The sequence below is a fragment of the Catharus ustulatus genome, chromosome 2 (genome assembly GCF_009819885.2).
Source record: "Catharus ustulatus isolate bCatUst1 chromosome 2, bCatUst1.pri.v2, whole genome shotgun sequence".
Classification (NCBI taxonomy): Eukaryota; Metazoa; Chordata; class Aves; order Passeriformes; family Turdidae; genus Catharus; species Catharus ustulatus.
The window spans coordinates 19085468-19106340 of NC_046222.1; positions in this window are offsets into that span (position 1 = coordinate 19085468).

A 20873-nucleotide genomic window follows, 5' to 3' on the forward strand; every position below is an offset into this window, starting at 1 on the left:
TACAAATCAAGCTGTAGGCAGAAGATGTCTCTTAAAATCTTCCACATGAAGGAATCATAATTGCCTTTTACACACATGAGAGGGGCTTGGAGAGATGGGTGCTTTCTCTCAAGGCTTTCAGTTTAACAAAGTATGTGTCTGGAGGATAGTGAGTGAATGATAAGAACGGAGAAGGGAGAAACATGCACTCCTTGGCAGGGAAGTTATCAAACCTGTAGAGCCTAGGGGCTCTCTTCAGATGCATGAGCAGCTCCTGCTGAAGACAAGGGAAATGGTGTGTCAGTGTCTGTGAACAGAAGTTGATCCAGGCCTCAGGTACTTTAGGAAGAAGTGTTTTCTTGCCTCTCTCTAAAGAGAAGGTACTTCATTCCTCTTTCAAAAGCAAAAAGTAAACATCATCAAACATGTTATTTCTGACAGCCTTGGTGCAGTCTCCCCACCCTCTAGCTTTCCTCTCTCTATGTCCTGGTTATTTAAAGAGAAAGTTAGATGTAGTACACAACTTTAAAGTAACCTTATATGGCAATTTTGCAGCAACAGTAAAAAGTGATCACTTTCTCTGTCAGACAGCCAAACAACACTTCTGCAGTACTTTTTGCACTGACTACCAATCTTACAAACATTTGGTCAAAAAGCACGTTTCTGTTACAATCCTTTTCTCAGCTATGATGTCTGCAGTTTACAACACTCTTTTTGAGTGAAAAACAGACAAAACCCATCCCTGACTAAAAAAGAAACAATGAGAAAATCCCAGGGAAGGAATTCAAGCCAATTTTTGCAGCATGCCAAGGCGAATTCAAGTCCTGTGGATTTGAAGTTGGCAATGTGTGCTCTACACGCTTAGTACAGAAGCAAGGTGAGTGAGAATAAACTGACTAGGCCCAAAATACTCACAAAGGTTCCACTGACACCTTCAGGTACTCAGGCATTGAAATGTGGCCTTCCTCCATTGCCTTGGCTCTGGCATGATGCTGTGATGGGAGAAGGAGGCAAGTGACACCACTGTGGGGTAAGAAAGGAACCCAGCGCAAACCAAAGCACTACAGAGGATGCCAGTCCATTGAGGCACCCTTGCATAAGGGCAAAAAAGTGTTTTTTTTACTCAGATGCTTTTCACCTTCACGAAAAGAACATCTCAGTTCAGTCACAACACCTTCCTGCCAAGCAGATGCTCCCTCTTTGCATTGCCCAGAGAAATGAGAGATAGTGGAACTATACCCCAGACCTTGGTGTGCAGCCCTAAACAGCCAGCTTTTATTCATGGACTTCATTTTCCTCCCGAAGAAAGGTTACACGTCAATTACTGTGTACAGTGCACTTCATTGAGAGATTACTGAACACTATCAATGAGGCTATAATAGAAGTCTGTACTGCAACAGGAAAATCCAGCAGTTTGACTTAGCTGATGGATGCGTCATCCGTTCCCAATATCCTGACTGCCATTAGAAATGAAAATGTCTCCTCCTTTAACTGCTTTGGACATCTCATCTGCTCTTCTGGGTGAATGTACCATTAAATGTCAGTCTGCAGACATATTATTTTGGGGAGGGTGAGTAATAAGCTAAATTGTTCCTATCTGAGTGAGACACACAAATCAGAACACAGGCACATCAATAAATGGCTCAGCAGTCATAAAGACCAAACAGCTGTAATGCTTCTTGACATTGCAGGGTGCAGCCCTTCCAAAATCTCTGAGAGGTTTAACTGGTCAGGGATGGAGCACACCTTGGTATGGATTGTTGGCAGAAGGATTGAAAGTGGCCCTGATTTTCTGAACTAAGTGTTGGTAAAGGGAGGTTGCTTTGCTGTGTTTCACAATAGACCCTCCTGGATTCTTGTACCTTCAAATCCCTGCAAACTGCAGATGGCTTGGGGAGTTTTTCTAGTAGGGGATTCTGTCAGGACAGGAACAAAAAATAAATTAAGGGCACAAAGACTTCTTGTCTGACTGCTCTGCACAAGGTAGCTGGAGTGGGAAAAACAATATTTTTCTCCTTAAACAAGTGATGCAAATGTGAGGAGGTTACATTAGGAATCCTGGGGCATTTTTAATGATATCAGAAGAAATTGTTTAACCTCAAGAGATTAACATTTAATAACTAGGTTAGAACCTGCTGTTATCAGACTTGTCAGTCTTCTACCACCGAAGAAATATTAAACATCTGTAGAGGCCACAAACTGGGGGAAAAAAAAGGCATGCTTCAAACATTGGGTAAAAAAACTATAAGGAAAACATTTTCAAAAGTATCCTGGGATCATTTAAAACTGAAGGGTTTATAAATGAAGGTTGATACCTAAAAATGAATGCCTAGTGGGATTAAAAATATCTACTGGAACTTTTGTAAGTGATGTGAGGTATGGGTTTAAAAAATTTTTTTTTCAGTCTAGTCTAAAGTTATTTACACATCTTGAAGATTTTTGGCCTTAAGCAGCTAACTCCTTTTTCTCATCTAAATTCACTCAAGTCCCTGGGCATCTAAGAGAGGCTTAGTCTTCTATATAACTAAGGTGCCTTAAAAAATTTGCAGGAATTGCTTTTGCTCTGACATGGCTTGAAAGCAAATGGAAATTCACTACAAACTGACATTAAACTAACAGAAAGGAAAGCAGCAGCATGCAGGAAAATGGTGCAGTAAGACTGTTTGCAGGAGTCCTCAGTGTATGTGCAGAACAGTCACTGGTAGATTAAGGGTTAAAGCAGAAACTGGTGTATAAAAATCACAGAGCCAGACGAGGAAGAACTCGAAAAATAGACACAAAAATAAAGCTTGTACCCCAGCTCAGAGCAAATGAAAGCAGACCCACAGAACATCTGGTCTGGAGATGGTGTGCTAGCAGCTGAGTGGCAGCAAGTCTCACAGGCTGACAGGCAGTCAGGAGTAGAAATTACTCAGGCTGGCTTGGGGACTCTCCTGCTCAGCCTGGCTAGCTGGGGCATACCTGCTCTGCTTGAGCCTGCAGTGGGGCTGTGATCTCAGACAAGGCTAAACAGGAGGCAGGAGAGGCTGTGATAGAGGCTGCAGGGAGGTTGGGACACAGGTCTGCAGCAGCAGGGCACACAAAGGTGCATGGTAGGGGACATGGTGCCAGCAGAGAAGGAGAAGGGTAACAGGAGACACAGGGGACAGTGCAGGTGTGTAAAGGCAGAAAAGTGATCTCCAAAGCTGGTATGCAAAGTCTCACCTGCCACTGGGCAGGGCAGCCATGGATAAACCAGTGCATTACGGCCAATTGCTTACACAGCTCCAGGCCAGAAGGGTGTCCACCCTTCACACCATGTTCAGGCCAAGCTGCACCGTGTCCCAAGAGAGGGCAGCAGCTGTTTGGGCAAAATGATCAACAGAATGGATCAATGAACAAGACCACAGCCAGGGGCCATGGCAAAGTTGGGTGGTGAACTGCTCAGTGTGTTTGCCAGGAAGGATTAGATCCCCCAAACCATGGAGTCACAGTCAGCCATGCAGAGCTGATTCTTCAGTGCTGGAGACAGCAGTGACTTCACCACTGAGACCTGTGAGACAGGGACAGTGCAGGCACACAGCTCCACTCTGCTCAAGCCCATGGAGCCAAGACAGCCAGCTATCCTTTCTCAAACTCACCCCAGATCAACAGGAAGCAAATTGCCACCATTTACTTGTTTTCCTTTTTCTTCAACTACCAAGATTGCTGCAATGACTTCCATTTTGAAATGTCACAAATGTATAAGAAATAAAAATGCAGTTATTTATTTTTTTCTCTGTTTCAGAGATCTGACTGTCCTGAATGTCAATTCCAAAATCCTCAGTGGTTTATGAGAAATGGAGCTTGCTCTTCTCTGAGTGCCTCATGATGCTGAAAGAGGACAAGCTCACTTTAGATCTTTGAAAAAAGGGAAAGTTAACAGCACTATAAGTACAGACTTCATGAGCTAATTTGTGAAATCACTTTATCCAGTGTCCCAGCTTCATGCTGGATTTCTTCCATGTGGTCTTGCATTATCTCTCTTTCTCCTAACCTTGTAAAGGCTCCAGTTCTGCACACATCTCCACACGTGTCTGTGAAACATGCAGCAGTTTCTTTGGTCTGTCAGTGTGATTTAAGTCATAGTCTTCTTATGTTGGGGCTCTGCTGTTGCTAACACTCCCATTCTTAACTACCTCACATAGCAGAGTTCAGCACATGTGCAAGAGTTGGCAAGATCAGCTATTTGCTTGAGACACATTATATGAGAGCTATAAATATTTGAAATATAGCCAAGAACAAGTTTTGAAACTATAAAAATAACATTGGGGGTGAAATGACAACTTTCATTGTCAAAAGGGCAATGCTTTATTACAATTTACTGGATTTTTTATTTCCTCCCTAGAAATTAGTGAACTATTGGAAGCAAAATATTGCAGAAAGTTTTCTTTAATATAGAGTCTACATTTTCCTGGAAACAATCATTGTCTTTGTTTCAGACACTGAAAGAACCAAGATGTACCAGAACACTCAGAGACTCTTAGCTGTGCTTGAGCATAATCTGAAAGTATTGTGCTTGTGGCTTAAAAGATCATTATTTTTAAATGCTTCTGTTTCAGCCGGTGTATAAAAATATCAGGAAAATCAGAATGATCCTAGCAAATCAGCTTTGGGATACCTTCTCCATTAAGGTTACTTATTCAAAATCATGCAGAAATGGATTCAACACAGAACATACTCCAAGTCATCAAACATCTCTGCTTGTCTGAATGGAACAAATCACATCTTCTGACAAAAAAAGACATAAAGGAATTCACAAAAGAGATTGTAGGAAGGAATGATTCACAGAAAACAACATCTGCAAACATCAGGAGAGGGGCAAACAAGGCATCCAATACTATAGAAAGGGAAGGAAGGAAAATTATTGAAGAAAGAAGCTCACAACCTAGCTGTAAATGCATGAAGGAAAACAAGATGATGAACCAATATTCAGTGAGTATTTCTTAGAGAGAAACCATACCAAACAAGTCATTCATTTCAGGAAGATGATAACATGCTTTTCCTTTGTGGTTAGGGAAAATATACACATCATATAATTTAATTTTAATACTTTTTTGGTGGGGTATCTCATGAAGACCACTTGAGCAAGCTAGGGGAGTACAGAAGGGATGAACATATCACAGGGGAGTAATAAAGCTGTAGGAAAGCTGCATTTGGAGAGAAAACATGAGTGTTTTTTGGACAAGTTACACTGTGATTCTGGAGTTTTAAAAGTGTCTGTGATGCAGTGATACTTAATATTTTCATCAATGACTACTAGGGTGGAAAAAAGAGGATGATTATTAAAATCTGGACATGATGACCAGTGTGTCAGAAGACAGGATAAGTCTGGAATACCTTAGAAGAGGGATAGAGCTGGAGTTATAAAAAGAGACTGTAATTCAGTAGGGACAAGTAGAAAGTACATGGACAGGAATCATCATCATGAATAAACTCTGGCTCAAAAATAACACTATGGGTAGCATTTCTGCAGAACAGATCTGGGGATCTAAATGCTTAACAAAAGTCAGTATTTTCATGTACAGTATTTTGTAAAAGTTCAACGCTGTTTTAGAAGGTATAAATAGGAATAAGTGAAATAGACTTTGACCTCTATTCAGAATTCCATAAAGCTTCAGCCGAATATTAGAACAACTGTCCAGTTTTGGGCAGAACACCTCAAGAAATGTAGGGATCAATAAAAAGGAATGCAGTGGAGTTCATGAAAAAAAAATATAGAAAAGCACAATATCTGGCAGAAGATTGAATGAGTTCTGATTGTAGCAGAGAGCAAAGGCATGGCTGACTCTTCAAAGCCCCCAGCAAGGCAGACAGGCAGCAACAGGCTTGCATTATGACCAGAAATATTCAGGTTAGCTGTAATGCAGAAAAGTTTTAAAATTGAGAGTACTAAAATGACAGAATAGATTTCCTGGAGATGAGTTTTTTTGGAGGTCTTTAGGGACATGTTAAAAAATATGTGTGATGAAGGAAAAGAATACCCCTGGTCTTTCATTCAGGACAAGAAGCTGAATTCTTAAGGGAATATAGAGGCAATGATATTTATTCTCTAAAGTGTTTTTATAAAGCTTGTATAAAGAATTGAATTTGAAACTGTTACTGATGTTTTACTCCTTGAAGAATGTTCAAAATATCCATTCAGGAACTGGGTCCTCATTTTAACTGGGGCTGTGAAGTGAAATATTCCCTTGTGCATCAAAAACTCCAGACAAAGTCATAGAGTCTGGATGAGCTAGCAAGATCAGGTCACAACTGGCTCTGCTAATACTTACCAGAAACTGCTGTCTTTGTAAGAGCTTTTGTTGGAATTGCATATAAACAGATCTGTTACCTTGCTCAGTCCAAAATTATGACCTTGGCTGAAGTGATGTTTGCTTGAATCCATTACTGGAAAAGTACATTACAAGAAAAATTGCATGCAGCAATGGCTTGAAAGCAGAGAAGGAGCCAACATCAGGATCACTTTCCTATTCTGGAAATTCTACCTCAAAAATGAGAGCTTTCAATCATGCAGCTAAAGTATTGAAACCCAAGAAAGACTGAGACAAGATCAGCAGAGTTGTATCAGGAAGCGCTTATTATGGAACCAATTCAGTACTGGACTCGATATGTTATGATTTGGTGACATGCCCTCTGTACTGAACTATGACCAGAAGTGCCAGTCCTGAAGGATGAACCCAAACCATGCACACTCAGCATTTCAATGGTGTGGGCCCAGAAGCTGAGCTAACCTCAAATGATCCAGCTTGCAGAGGAGAGTTTAGATGGGAAAAGGCAGATCTGACTGCAGCCACTCTCCCCAGAGACTTGGTGTAGCTCCTATGGTCAAGGGACTGCTATGACAGATAACTGGGACGCAGATGGGACATTTATGTGTAGGAGATGGGAAGCCATTTGCTGAATAATGTATGAAATTATTGTAACTACTGGCTGAGTGGCACGTGTGAGTAAAAAAAAATCTGAAGAAACAAAAAAAAAAAGGATAATTACGACAGCAGAAATTGTGAAGTGAGGTGCTGAGTCACTGAAATTAGAAAGAGAAAACATTATTAAATCTCCCTGATTATGTAGGGCTTTTCTCTTATGGTACAGCCCCCAGTGTATTACCAAAGCTTGTTTAAAATAATTCAGTGTCTTCTCATGGGAAGCAATTCTGCTAACTAATAATTTGTATTTATTTTTTTCATAATACTTCTACCCATTTACATCCTACTATTGTAGCACTTGGATGACCTGAATATAAATTCCTTTCCATAAATGAACCTTGCACGTTTCAAAAACCCCATACACTGTTGTCACATCAACCTCCCATTTCATTGTGGGTTCGTCAAAGCTTCAATATAATGTTCATTTTTATTTCTGGCAATTTCCTTCCATAAATCAGTCCCTCTAGTGCCTTAAACACATCTGTTACTTTTCTCTGAACATCTTCCAACCTATCAATATCATTCTGGAATAGAAGAACCTAGGAATATATCCAGTGTTTTAGCAGAATCATTACTTCAGAAGGACTTTGCATTATTAAGTCCTATAAATAATTGCAAAAAACTTAAAAAGCTACATTCCAGTAACCCTGAGCCACAAGATGTTGGTGGTCTGTTCGGTATGGTGTATACAACAACACTGTGTGCCTCACATGGGAGAGAGTTAGGGAAAAAAATCCTGATGTTCAAAGCAAACTGGACCTGTGTCATGGTCCTCTGCAGCCTTTTTGACCTATGAAAATGATAAACAATTCATCGACATTTTCTAGTCCAATTTTTAAATCAATACTGGACAAATATGATGGTGGTGAAATTCATTTCTATGCAGATAATCTGAATGATACCTAGATTTCATTTTGAGACCAGTTTTGAGGTGGCATATATTCTGAGAATGGATTGCATGCTATGCACTGATGGTATGTTTATCCTGAATAGTTACAAAAGTCACCTCTGTGCAAGCAGACCACAGCATACAATAAAGCTGATTTTTAATACAGTTTTATGGTTCTTTTCTTCCCTCTTTTGTAGCATATTTCCTGTGGGGTATGATTTACATCAGGCACCAGGAAGGACCAAGACAGGATGCTGTAATGGGAAGAATGTAACACAAGCATTATTCCAGTCCTCTCCTTTTCTATACCACCTTGAACTCATCCTGACCTGGTTCTGGGACCTCTGCACTTCTGTTTATTCACTTCCTTTGGTTAGTCAGTCTCATCTGCTAGTGATTCTGCCTGAGGTTCTTATCAAACACAGGCAGGTACAGAGCACCAGCAGTTCTACCTTTGGGTGCACAGGCCATGCCAAGACTTCAACTTGCACTGTTCCCTTCTTTCTCAACCTGACAAGGATGAAGCAGTGCCCTACTTTGCACCCAACTCTAAAAGCAAGTAGATTCTCCAGGAACATTGCCAGGGTGGTTATCTCCTTGTAGGATTTTGCTTTCGAGGAAGCTGTGATCAAACCACTTTTATACAGATTTGAATTCCTGCAAAGACGGAACTCCACATGCCACCACATGAATGTACACTATCAAATGGTAATTTAAAATATGCCTATTTCTTCCTCTTCATGTTCTTAGCATGCTGCTTGTGATTTTTCCCTTTCTTCCCAGGAACAATTAGGGTAAGGCACAAGCCTGATAACTCTTATGTGATAAATGGGCCAGTCAAAACCAATGACAATGCCTGAGGATCTGGAGAACTCTTGTGTGGAGCTGCAAGCACAGACTTCTGCTGCCTAAGAATCTGTAAAGCAGATTTAGTTGCTTTAAAAAGACAGCTGGACTCTTATCACCTGCTGTGCTTGTGTTCTTCCCATCACTGTTGATATAACTTAGATTGGAATCTGAGTCTCTAATAAAACATTTGAGTGTTTTATTTTGTATTTTATTTTGTTGTGTTTTTTTAATGCACATCAAAGTCATTCATAATTCCCAGAATTTTCTACACTGAACTGTTTGGTTAAGCAAAGACGCTAGTGATGGTGTGAATTATTTATTTATACAGTCTACTTTTAAGTTGGGGCCAACATTAATTTAGCTGGGTCAATGGCATTGTGGATTTAATTGCCATGTAAATATCTATGGAGTCTATGTCTTTAATTAGTGCACTAAATTCTACGCAATTTATGAATAAAATATACTCATTTTGACATTTTAAAACAGTTATTTTATTAATGAAGAATTTATCAGTGTTATGCCAATTCCCCTGCCTTTTGTTAATTATATGCCTCTCTTGCATTTTCTGATATGTTAATTTTGTTTGGTATAAATATTTGTCCTCATTAAGATGAATACATTGTCAATGTTGACTCATTCTTTTCCTCCCAACAGATAACTTAAATGGGAGTTTGTTTTTTTCATCTTGTCACTCTTACTGATTTGTAAGAATCATCTGGCTTTGTTCTGTAAAATCCTGTTCACCCAAGGAATGAATGGCCTAGCTTTCTCTACGTGGTATGCATGCCATGTTGAAAAGGATATTGAATAGGATTTAGCTAGCTATGTTTTCTACAAGAGGGAATAAAGTGAGAAGTTTTGCTAAGATACACTGTCCCTTCTGTGAACTTCTGCTGTTACATTGGCAATTCACACATGATGCGTGCTGAAAGGCTTAAAGTATGCAGATATGGAACAAGGGGCATGATCAGGAGAAGGCTGTGGTGCCAGAGAGCTTCCAGAGCAATGGCAAAGCCATAAACTATACAGGAATAGCTATGTCCCTCTGAAAAGCAAGTGCTTTTTTAACCTCACATTCCTGGCTAGGGTAATTCTGACTCCCTCTCCCTCTCAAAGAACAGGAAAGCAAACAACAAAATAAAATTGACATACAGCCACGAGTCTCTTCTGTCACACAGCTTGCTTATTTTCACTTGCACATGAACTGATATCGTGCCAAGACCACCAGGGAGGTACAAGGGATGTACTGATGGGGGAAGGAGAGCAGGGACAACAGGTGTGACACGTTCAGAGAAGGCAACAGCAAGTCTGCCTCTGCAAAATGGGAGGGGTGGGAATGGCAGCTACAAATACTTGTTTTAAGAACCAGTTTAAACTTTAAAAACATGAAGACCCCTGTTTTTATCAGGCATCTACACAGGTGTTTGACATGAAAGCTGATAAGGGAGGCCAGGCTGAATGCTGAAGATAAAGCTTGCTGATGGAGACAAAACATTGACCCCTGGCATGATTTGGGATAAGAGTTCAAGAAAAGAGACAGGGGATCATAGAATAGCATCATAGAATCATTAAGGTTCGAAAAGACCTCCAAGATTATTGAGTTCAGCCTTGGACTGAACACCAAGTTTTCTAACAAAACTGTGACACTTTCTGCTCTTTTCCAGTGATTACTTGAATGCTTCCATGAATGGTGACTCCATAACTTCCTTAGGAAATGTTTGACAATTGTTTCAGTGAAGAAATTCTTCCTGAAAGAAAGAATAAGCAAAGTACTTTTGAAAGCAAATGTAAAAGAAATAATAACAATGTAATGGAATCAATTAATATAGCAAAAAGATAAAAAAGAACCCTGCACTTGCATAATTTTTACAGCCAACAGAAAACCTTGAAATTGTGTAATTTTTAAGGTGCTAGGAAACACGGAGAGTTGGGTGAGCACTTATAAAAAATATTGCTGAAGTTCCAAATGCTGCATTGCAAAGGGCCCAGGCTCTTGTTTCATCAGGGGGTAGAAAAGCTGGCATGTGCACCAGCTCAATGCTAAACAAACCATACCTTAGAGCAGAAACTTTTTTTTTATGAGCTAGTTACATATAAATCCACATTAATAGTGACAATGAAAAGCAGATGTCCTGAGTTTATTACACTGCTTTGAATAGACTCTATGAAATATTAAGCCAAATTCAGCGGAGGTTACATGATCTTGTACCTCTTGGCCTCGTTTAGCTGTTACGAAGGATTCAGTACTTCCACCGCTCCTTGTCAGTACATGTAAGCTTTCTGTTTAATTATGCCTTTCCTGTTACAGCTTCTAACCTATGCTAGGTCACAGAAAAATGTCAGGAGAAGACAAATCAAAAGAAGCAGTCACAGCTGAGGGTCAAAACACAACAGCCACACTGCTAAGGACACAAACATGTCTGTGGATGCAAAACTTGACATGATTCCAAGGACACAGATGAGAAAGCTGCTGGAGATTAAATCTACTGGGGGTTACAGGCAAACAACATCAGGGTCAGGAAAGCCCCCGAGGTAAATATATTTGGAGGCCTGTACAATGCTCAGGGAATGTTATGCTTACTTGTCTAGAAGCAGGGAAGGGAGGAAGGAGTGGCCCGAGTCTGGCTCAGGGAGGCTCTGCTCAGGCCAGAAGTGGTGTCCAGGGCATGTACTGCAGGAGTGACCAACACAGGAGCCACAGCTGTCCTGTGCTTCATGGCTGAGGCACCACAGCACTCACAGCAGCTCTGCCACCTGGGTGGGCCAAGATAATGCACCCAGAAATGGGTGAGTCTCATCCTGATGAAATGGTGTGGTGAAATGGAAATACACTTGGCTGAAAGTACCACTTGGAATGAGCTGTAAGATCTGACATAGCTCTGCCTGTGAGCAGTGTGGATGCCAGGGCAGTTTCACAGGGAATGGCCCCAGGCCTGGACTGAGATGTATCCCACGACATGGACTGGCCCCATGCATGATCACTGCCTATCCACAGCAGCAGCTCAGCCTGGATGTGCATTCATTTCAGAGATGAGGAGCTCTTAATCCACAGCTCTGGAAGTCTGGAGACTGCATATCCATGGATGCATTCCCTTCTTGCTTCACAGCAGCCATTTTGACCTGAGGAACTGCATGTAAACATCACACGTTGGATCACCCTTTAAATATGAAATTCAACATCCTCACAGACTCTGTATTATTGTCCAGGTTATGTGGAAATATTTTTAAGTTCCTACACATTTTTTTTGTCCTGCAGGTATGCTGTAAGTAAGTAAAAATGGCCAGGTTTGCCTATCTATTGAGGTGAGATGATATGTCAAAAGACAGATGGAGATTCTGAGCCTGCACATAGATGTAGATCCTGACTGCTGTAAGTCACCTAGAAACATGAAGAACCTCTTCTGACTCTTTGAAGTTTTTAGCACATGGATTACTTTCCATTGCAGACAAATTTCACGTCATCAGTTGCTTATTTTAGTTGCAGTGAAAATGAGGATTTGAACATAGATTTAAAAGTAATCAGAGAGTAATCCACTGAGCTCCTTGCTGAGCCCTCTCCACCTGTTTATACTATTTGAATTTTGCCATTTTTGGACTGTGACTATGTTCACATTTTCCTTTCTACTTTCATTATGTACTTCTCTATTATGCTGCTAATTTAGCATTTTTTGAGGTGCTTGCAGACTTCCTCTGAAATTATTTGATCACATACATTTGTGGAGTGCTTTAATGTCATCTGCTACTTACTTTTGTAACATGCATTTTAGACAACACTGTGATTTGTTTGAACATTAATTTCTTTTGTGGATGGAAGCCAGCATACTGTTTTCACATCACAGATCTGCACTCAGTTGTGTAACATTTGGATCAGGAACATTTAGGATTAAATTTGTTTTCTAAATGTCTTGAGAAAGCTTAACATAAGCTCTGCTGCAGCATTCACACTTTTCAGGTAACTGATCTCAATGCTCTGAACAGCAGGACTTTGAAGACTTCAGCCAGGAGGTGACATGACTAGTCTTGCTTCTTTTCTGTGTTTCTTCTCATCTACTCTATTTTATTAAATTTGAAAATTAAAACTAATTCTGCCAAGAGCAAATCTGTTTGCATATTGCCCTTTGTTTGCACTGACATTTATGTATTTGCATACGATTGCCTTTCCTTCTTATGCTGAAATCAACTCTGCTTTATTGTGACACTACAGTTTAAGTAAGGGATATCCTACAGCGACTTCAGCACAATAAAGACTGATTGAAGTGCCAGTGATTTCAGCTGTGTTTTGCATTGCAGCTACACATGCTCTACTCAATTTAAGCAAAACAATCCCCAGAAACAGAGATGACAGGATAAAGGTCAATAGTCGAAGATGCGAACTCTTTAGTGAAATTTACTGCAATAGAAAAAAGATACTGATTACATTTCTGTGCTTCCCTTTCATTTACTTATTTTTTTAAATGAAGTGAATGATATCCTGGCACAAAGACATTTCTTCAAAGCATTGCACTTCGTTTCCCAAATATTCCTGGAATTTTTCATGAGACTTGATTTAAGAGGACAGAGATGAGCCACACACAGGTGTACAGAGAAGGATGCTGTAGGAAATTATAAGAACCCACATTATAGGAAGTCCATTAGCTTTCACTTTCTAAATAATTAAACAGTACACTCATTCACCCTACCTCAAGAAGTGAAAATGGTTTTTTTGCAAAGGGCATCCTCTTTTACTGGAGAAAATATGTTGTTTCTCCACACAAAAAGCAGAATACAGTTTGAAATGTGCATCAGAAATCCTAAAGAACCTGTAGAAATCAATCAGATATAATTTAAAATGCACATTAAAAACTAGTATTTTTCATTATACTTACAGTCAATATTTGTGCAAGCCAACACAAAGTTGTTACTATAGTTATTTATGGATCGACATCACTCATCAGAGCTTATCAGATATTTTTCAGTACAATTTTGATGTTTTCTTTAAAGAAAAAAATGTCACTTGAAAGTAAAAGGTTTACAGAAATAACTCAGTTTCACTGAGCTGATGAGGGCTTAGAAAGTCAGTTATCTCAGGGCTCTGCCAAATCACGCCAAGCAACATTGCAAAGAAATTTTTTTTGTTCCAGGACGTTTCACTTTGTTTAAAAAAGTAAATAAATGAAAGAGAAGCACAGAGATATATTCAGTAATTTTTCCTGTTGCAGTAAATTTCACTAAAGAGCTCACATCTTTGACCATTGACCTTTATCCTGTCATCTCCATTTCTGGGGATTGTTTTGCTTAAATGGAATAAAGCATGTGTAACTTTGTAATACAAAACACAGCTGAAATCAGTGACACTTCAATCAGTCTTTACTCAGCCAGTGCTTTCAGAAACTCTGATTTTTTTGACTTTGTGGAAGGAATTTTGGAAGTCTAGAAACCTGCAGTCATGTCTCAGATTTTCAGATCACTTAGCCACTTTACTTTGAGGTCTTTTCAGGCTGTTCTTTAATCTTTCAGTATGGCTGAGGTTACAACATAAGTAAAGAAGTGCTGATTGTTCATTTTCATAATTAACAATTCTCAGATGATATATCTTGTGTTAGATCTTCATTCAGCAGTTGTAAATATTTTTTCATTCCAAAATAAGAGCAAACCTTTCACTCTTTCAGGACTTCCTACAACATTAATTCAGATTTTTGAGCTGCTATAATCACAGTACTTTAATTTTCAAGTTTGTAATATTTTTTTCTGGAAATGTTTGTAAAACATTTGAAACGTCCATATTATGGACATTTATGCTGATTAGCCTGAAAACTCAGACCAAACCCACAAAGTTTTATATGTTTTTAGATGTCCAATAAGGAAACAAGAAGAGTAGGATGTGATTTTGATGCCTGTACTTTGTAAAAAACATTAGCAAAATCAGATTGCACAGAATGATATTTCTTTGCATAAATTATTTTCAAATTATCATTATTATCATTGTCAAAGTATTATACTAGTGGACTACATGATATAAATTACAAAATATTGGGTAATTTCCTGCCTGGTTAACTGATCCAGACTACTAATTTGACCTGCTCTAGAAAAACCAACCAGCTACAAATTCAGATCTTTATGCACAGGGCTACACATTCTGAGTATTTAAAGACACAAGGTGAGTCAGATTCAGCAAGGCAAACCCCAAGCCTTGAATGCACAGCACTGAGTCAGCCTAGGTACTTTATAGGTTTGTGTCGCTTTCTGAAGTGTGAACGACTGCCAGGGCACGTGTACGAAACTAAAGGGGCAATAATTGCCTGTGTTACTGCTGGAAAAAGGTTGATGGAAAGGGTATATAGCAAACAACATTGGTAATGATTAGTTGTAATCAATTGTACAAACATTGGCTCTATTGGGTGCTCCTGAGCACCTCTTGCTGGTAACTGAGACCAGCAAAGTCCTCCTGCAGCACCATCAGGGCTGTTCAACACAATGAACTGCACAGCTCAAACAAAGAACCAAACACAGCTCAAACACACAGAACCAAACAATTCCATGTATCAAACAGCTCTCTCCCAACAATCAAGGTCTCCCTATCCTACCTGCCAACCTGCTTCACCACCATATTCCTATTTTTTGTTGTTCTGCATTGTTTTTCACTGCTTTTCTTGTGACTTAACAGCTGTGAACAAAACCTGAGTACTCAGTCCCTACTAAATTTAAGACTGAAAAAATGTGATGCATGAAAGCACGGTGTCTCTTTTTGTCATTCCTGGTACATTTATAATAATTTCTTTATTCAAGTGGTTTAATCAAGGCAAAAACTGTCTTAAAGGTGCTAGGACCAGGAAAATTTTAAGATGGCAATATCTAGGAAGTCTCTGAAGATAAATATATCTGAATCAATTGTTCTGTCTATAGCTGTCTCTCATCTGTTCCAATTTGTAGCTCTAGCTATAGTAGGGAAAGCCCTGATGTTCCACACTGAACATTTGGAGACTCCCTAGAATCCCTACTGATGGAGCTTCAGTTTTGGAAATTGTTAAGAAGCTACCAGCCATCTGAAAATCAGGCTACTCAAAGATATTGTTAGACTGACAAAACCTGTGACCTCCAAAGCCATTTATCAGCTATGCACTTTAATGGTGGCCTAAAAACAGTCTTCAGATTGTCCTAATCTCAAATCATTGTGTTGCAAAGACTGAACAAATAAAGAAGCCAGGTTATACCAAGTTACAGCTTTGTTTCTGCACCGGGATGTAAAGGGTGAAGAAATTTTCTCTGCATTTACCAATCTGTGACCATGAAACATTATAAATCCTCTTTAATAATACATCTCAGTACTAGAATAATTTAGGTTTTTTGTTGTTGTTTTTCTTAAACAGGTGTTTTTTGGTTTTTTGTTTGTATTTTTGTTTGCTTGTTTGTTTGTTTGCTTGTTTTTAACAGGGAAAGAAAAGTTTTGCAATTAGCAAATTTCACAGGTCATATTTCACAGGTTTCTGGACCAGATCCTGTAATGAAACTCATCTCAATGCTTCATTTAAAGAATTCTGTACTTCCACTGAGCACAGTAAGACACAGTAAGTTCATGTGTATAAAATCAAGCATGTCCTGAAAATGAGCTGAGAGAAGGTTTCATTATCTTAACATATTTTGCTCAAAATAGATACCCAGAGAGATTTTCAAATGTGCACAAGCAGGGTTCAGTGATAATTTTTATAAACCTGTCTCTTATTGAATTCTGGAGGGGAAAAAAGCAAGTAATGTACTCCATATGAACTAATACACCTCAGTGTCTTTGATGCACCTTGTTTTCCCTGGGGCACAGATAGAGAAGCACAGGACCTCTGGCATGGGTAGGCAGCCCTTACCACTTCTGGCAGTGGGGTGTTCCATTCTGCCACCCCTTGTAGGGCTGAAGAGAACTCAGACCCCATCTCTGACCACAGGTGAAGATGTCACTTTCTAAGCTGCTGTGTCTGAAGCTGCCTGCTGCATCTTAGACTACACAGGCACTTCCTTTATTACATTTTTATTGCACTTCCCCAGACAGAGAAAAACAAACCTATCTGGTAGGCTGAGAGAGTTGAGGGTGTTCAGCCTGGTGAACCTTCCAGTGCTTGAAGGGGGGCTGTGAGGATGGTGGAGAGAGACTCTTCCTCAAGAACTGCAGTGATAGGACAAGGGGTAATGAGTTCAAGGTAAAAGAAATTTAGGCTTCTTTATGGTGAGAATGGTGAGGCACTGGAAGTGGTTGCCCAAAAGAGTTGTGGATGCCACATCCCTGGATGTTGGATGCGGCTCTGATCAACTTGGGATAGTGAAAGGTGTCCCAGCCCATGGCAGGGGGTTGGAACAAGATGATCTTTAAGCTCCTTTCCAATTCAAACCATTCTATTATCCCATGACTCTGTGAAACTAAAAAATGCAGCCTGTTTTGTCTGGATCCAAGACCAGGACACTTCCAGGACAAAGTCAGCTCGATATCTTCAAACAACAGCTACTGTGGCCTTTTTTGTGGCTTCTGAGGGAAACTGGTTTGTAGAAAAGCTTTAGAGGGCAATTGTAGGAGGCCTATGAAGTACCACACATAGTAGGTGTAAATCTTTCCTTGCAAGTGAGTGGGACAGAGCCTTTTCAAGGACCATACCTTTCAATTTCAGCATCATTGCTAAAGAAAATGATGGAGAACAAATTCTAAGCAAGACTTGCAGACTCCCCCTTTTTAATAAAAGAATTTAGTGTAAAAGCTTTCTATAGATAATAGATCCAAAGGAAGCCCTGAAAATCCTCTGCTACAGAAGTATATCAATAAGAATATTAAAAAAAAAAGCCAGTTAAAAACCAGCCTCACTATGGGAAAGTAGTTGAAATACCTATGCTTTTAGGTAATAATTACAAGACTCTATTTCTAGTAATAGGGTTATGTAGGCGAGGCAAGTACTGATTGATGGTGCCAGAAGATCATATTCTTAACAATGTACAGACTGCAAATGCTGTGTGGAAAACAGTAATTGTTCCAGTACCCAGTTGGTTATGTGCATACTGATATCTAGGTTGCCTGAGTAACCTTAGGGCTAAGCACAATGCAGAAGGTAAGTAATTATTGCAACTTCTTCAAATATATTACCTCATTCACATGTGTATTTTGAGACTCAGCATTGAACTGCACTATTCAAAATGTCTATCAGGTCTTGAAACAAGCAACAGACACTCCTGGAGGCTCTAGGAGAGTCTGAGATCTTAGCAGAGTGGCAATGTGTGCAGCATGCCTCCCTCCACTGCCCTCCCCTTTGTTTCAGTTCTCTTGGGAGCTGGTGGCACCGGGGAGCTCCAGCATGATCTGAGGAGAGGCATCAGCTCTGACAGATGCAAGGACACACTGCATGGGGGAAGCAATTTGTATGCAGTTGTATTTATTGACTACAGCTCTCAGGTTTGAGGTGGTGACTGCTTTTTTGCTGGACTGCTTTTATAAGCAAGCTGTGGATTGACTGAGAGCAGCACAGTCATGTCCCCTTGGAGATCAGTGAGGAAGGTGAGCCTTAGCCCCTGAAGCTGTGAGCTTCTGGAGAAAAAGCTGAGATCTGAACCTCATACCTGCTGGGCAGGCAGTTGTTTGCCTGCATTCTGTCCTCATCCCATTAAATTCCAAAAGAGACACACAAAATCCTGAAGTGATTTTGCAAGGCAAGTTCAGCTTGAGTTATATGATATACCATCTTGGTAGCTCAAGATTACCCCTTATTTTTACCACACTTGTCCTGAAAAGAAAATGCAATTCCAAAGGCCTTCATTGTACAAAGTAGAAAGATACCTACTCCAGTTTTAGGGTATAAACTGATTAGGAATCTCTTAAAATCAAGTGCCTGACCTGAAACAGCCAAACCCTCTTTATACTCTGCTCTCAAAAGCGTTCTCCCATTTAAAGCCTTCCACTGTAGCATTGCTGTTCACAGCAATCAGTATTCTGGGGCACAGATTCTTTCCTTTCTTAATGCAAAGCCTTACTTACACTTCATTTAGTAGGCTGCATGCTAATGAGAACTGTTTGCAACCTTCACAGTCAGTGAGAAGTCCCAGGGTAGCTCTCCCTAATTCCTGGCTGGGTGCACTGCACATGGCACCCTTTAATTGGGGAAAAAACCCAAATGATGCCTTCCCAATGTGCAGTTATACTGAACTAAATTAACACAATGGATGCTTCATTTTTCACATGAAGCTGGCATTCCTCGGGGATCTTTTTTGCTGGTCTTTAACAAAGATTCAATGTAGTCATCAACTTTGCTGTACTTCAGAATCTGGAGGCTGAAAAGCTGAAGCAGCACATACATGGGTACACAGCACCCAGGGTTACACACGGCAGCAGTTTGATGTGCAGCACTGCCATATGGCTCAACGTGGTCTTTTAATTAAGAGATGTGGCTGCTGTTACTTAGATTACAGCATCACTGTGGTGTGAAAGGGAAGATCAGAGTGCTCCTGAATTAGTCACAGTATCTCCAAGGATTTAACCTCTGAGGAGATAAAAATGTCCAGTGCCCTCTGCAAAATGACACAAAATGGCAAGTAAGAGCCAGGAACAGACACTACCTATTTTCAGGAACCTGTCTGATGTAGCCAAAGGAGTATACTCTGGTTTGTACATGATGCTCTGAGCATTTATACACAGCCAAGTACATATTCTTTGACAAAACTCAGTCAGGAAATAGTTAATATTTTCAAATAAAATTATTGAAATAAGTTAGTGTTATCCAGAACTTCACCTGTACATATATTTCCTCCTGAGAAATGCTGAAGCTTCAGGCTATGTGGATGTGAAACATAACTTAGTATGCACTAGGGAGAGAAATCCTGCATTAGGTTCAGCTCCTGTCTCAACCATGTCTGATTATGTTCCCCAGTTTAAGGCTTGTTACTTGATTTGAAAGCCTGTTACGTCTCAGGAAACTTATACATGTAACTTGTAGCGCTTTCATAGTTTAAAAGCTGTCATTTCACCTTCTGCACAAAGAAATGCTTTTCCTGTCTATGTCAAAGCGATCCACACAGCTCTCCCACGGAGTTTTGAAAGCGTCTTCTGGTACAGCAACACAGCTTTTATTCTGTGAGAGCAATTTGCTCTGCCATTATATTGTCTGCAGGTATGCAGCTGTATTGTTTTACTGTGTTGATCTTGGAAGGAGCTGGAAAGCTCATAAACTGGAAAGCAATTGGTTTCCAGCTGAGCCTTTACTTCTTCCTAACCCACTGTGCTCTCCAGGTGAATCCCTGTGGGATTTTGTTAGAGAGGAAAAGGAAAATGCATTTATGTCCAGACTGGGCCAAATCCAATATCACTCCAAATCAAGGGTTACATCCTTCTCTGTTTCTTACTTACCTCTTCTTCCTGGCTCACATTGTTTATAAGCCACCTCATCCTGTGTCCACATCAGCTGCCTGCAGCTCCCACCAGCAGTCCCACCTTTCACTTGATTTACTGTGTTCTCAGAGAGGCTTCAAAGGCAAACATGGGCTACTCCTGAAACACGCATGATGAACACGTGCTGGACAGAAAAAACATCACCTATACAGGGCACAGAATCACAAAAGTGGTGCCAAGTCACAGTTCTGACATCCAAAACACCTTATCTTGGGTGTAACACCAGTGGTGATGTGTCAGTGGTACTCAAGGCTTCTCAGTAACATTCATAATGGGAAGGAGAGCAAGGCCACAGACTGCAAGAGAAAGAGGTGAGAAAAAAACTCCTTACCCAAGAGAGGGTGCAGAGCTGCCCTGCAGAGTTGGTACATCTATGAGCTGCTCATAGCTTGCAAGTACTGAATGAAATGTGTGGAGTTCATGGGGAATTTCTATGGAGTTCCATGCAATTACAGAGGCATTCCTCCTTAAATCTAAGGGAGTTAATTAGAATAATATATGTCACTTCAGCATGATGTCTGATGATCATGCTGTGGAGAAAGGAAAGCTTGCTTGAGAGAAAATGCCATTATCTACCCAAAGCAAATACAAATGTGGAGCTTGGTGTATACTTTTTCAGAGATGTAACAATCATCAGTCACAAAAGAGCGTGGCTCTGATCCACAATGCAGTGCACACAGTCAGCTGTTCAGCATGTTGCTCTGTTGCTAAGTATGAAGCCAGAAAATAAGTAGGCAGGTCAGTTCCTGCCTCATTAACACAGTGGGAGGGGGAAGGTGTCCTGGGTTTGAAAAATAAGATTGTAAAAACAGCCATGAAAACT